This window comes from Salmo salar, chromosome 25 (genome assembly GCF_965601325.2).
Source record: "Salmo salar chromosome 25, fSalSal1, whole genome shotgun sequence".
NCBI classification, from domain to species: domain Eukaryota; kingdom Metazoa; phylum Chordata; class Actinopteri; order Salmoniformes; family Salmonidae; genus Salmo; species Salmo salar.
This window is the reverse complement of record NC_138315.1, coordinates 47,827,501-47,830,000: the sequence shown is the minus strand read 5'-3', so window position 1 is coordinate 47,830,000 and position 2,500 is coordinate 47,827,501.

Genomic DNA, 2,500 nt, shown 5'->3' with positions numbered 1-2,500 from the left:
AACTGAAAAAATGACAGAAAGATACTTTATATACAAATGTAGGATCTTCATGTTATCCCTCTTTTGTTGCTGAGAAATGTTCTTCTGGAAATTCAAACTTGTAGGGCTTAAGGTTTGAAGAGTCTTCTAAAGTTTGTAATTTCCACTTTTTTATCCGTTATTTTACCAGGTAGGTTGACTGAGAACACATTCTCATTTGCAGCAACGACCTGGGGGAATAGTTATAGGGGAGAGGAGGGGGATGAATGAGCCAATTGGAAACTGGGGATTATTTGGTGACCATGATGGTATGAGAGCCAGATTGGGAATTTAGCTAGGACACCGGGGTTAACACCCCTACTCTTACGATAAGTGACATGGGATCTTTAATGATCTCAGAGAGTCAGGACACCCATTTAACGTCCCATCTGAAAGACAGCACCCTACACAGGGCAATGTCCCCAGTCACTGCCCTGGGGCATTGGGATATTTTTTAATTTAGACCAGAGGAAAGCGTGCCTCCTACTGGCCCTCCAACACCACTTCCAGCAGCATCTGGTCTCCCATCCAGGGACTGACCAGGACCAACCCTGCTTAACTTCAGAAGCAAGCCAGTAGTGGGATGCAGGGTGGTATGCTGTTGGCAAAATGTCAAACTTGATTTGCCCTAGCAAAAAAATCTATTAACACCTACAAAAAATGTCCATTAATTATAATCCATAAAGTAATGAACATGTTCTATTGCTGTAGAATTATTTTCCTACTGTAGCAAACTGTCTCAAATTAAGATCCTACATCTGTAGAGGTATCCATCAATAAAGCCAAATCCCACAATATGATGCTGACACGCGTCGTGACCTGTGTCTGTCTCCTACAGCTGTGGCCATGGCCTATTTGGGCACAGTTAGGGAACTCTGCATTAAGCCTGAGTATCCCCTCTCTATCCCCTCGCTCCCCCTTATGAAGGGAAATGCCCTTTGACCCTCCCCTACAGTAGGGTCATCTTAGGAGCCTGTCCATTAAATTGTAATTAAAACCTCAAGTAATGTTCTGCTCTATCGTCCCGCTACTGAGTTTAATGGGTTGCATGCTCTGACATTTATTATTACGGATAATATATTTAACGAAAAACCTTTTTCCTGATTCTTAACTTGCTGTTTCGGTAAGGTATACGTTACATTGTTTATGTGGGTTCCCGGTGGTTTTGGTATAAAGCAGAGCTCACACTGTTTTAACGGTCTGGGACCTGACAGGCTGCATTGTGTTCTCTTCCAATACACCTGAACTCTTAACAAGAGAGGGATTGTTTCCCTCTCCACTAGGTGAAAGAGAGAGAAAGAGCAAGTGAAAAAAGGGGAGAGATAGATGATGAGAACTTGAAACGCTGAGGAACAAATAGTAGAAAAGGTATAGGAGAAAGACATATGATTCTAACTAGACACAAATCCAAAGCCTGAGGGCAGAGATACGTGTTTACATTTCTTTTCAACTTGAGGGACTGGTTAAGTCTGAGGCTTGGAGCTGGAGGAGCATTACTTAGTCCTAGCCTGAGACTCAGGGTCATCTGGAGCAGAAGAAGTAGAAGAAAGAGAGGAAGGAGAGGAAGAAGAGGAAGGAGAGGAAGGGAGAGGAAAGAGGGGAAAGAGAGGAAAAGGAGGAAGGAAAGAGGACCGAGAGGAGGGAGAGGAAGGAAAGGAAGGAGAGCAAGGAGAGGAGGGGAGAGGAAGGAGAGGAGAGGAAGGAGAGGAAGGAGAGGAGAGGAAGGAGAGGAAGGAGAGGAGGGGAGAGGAGGGGAGAGGAGAGGAAGGAGAGGAGGGAAGAGGAAGGAGAGGAGGGAGAGGAAGGAGAGGAGGGAGAGGAAGGAGAGGAGGGAGAGGAAGAAGAGGAGGGAGAGGAAGGAGAGGAAGTAGAGGAAATAGAGTACCAACAACCCCTTGGGGGGGATGATGAAGGAGAGCCTGCACTCAGCTTTAATTGGAAGGAAGGTGGCTGTACACTTGTATCATAAATAACCCGTCGAAGGAGGGGATTGGAGTGTACCATTTAAACATTGCATGGTCCCTCAGTGAGCATAACTGGCCTGAAACCGAGAGGCCATGAAGGAAATAATGTAAATAACCTCCTGACTAACTGATTGTCCAAGGCCATAAACACGACATAAAGCGCTAATACACAGGTCAGAGTAGTCTAATGATTTACACTCACAGAGAGTAGAGCTTGGAAATGTTAGTTTTTTTCTCAAACTGGGATTTTCATCAAAGCGTTGTGTTGTTGTTTCCCTTCAATCTATCTCACTTTTGAACTTGATCCCAAAAAGGCCCAATGGATGTTTTGAATCAGATGATGGTGGAGAAGATGTTAAATGGCTTCGACTGGAGTAATTTGTGCTAAAGCCCCGGAGTGTCAAAACAAAATTAAAGATAGTGTCAAGCCTTTCTAATGTGTTGTTGGCAGACTGTGACTCATAATCAATCACCGTGAGCCAGGAAAGAGAGAGAGAGAGAGAGAGAGAGAGAGAGAG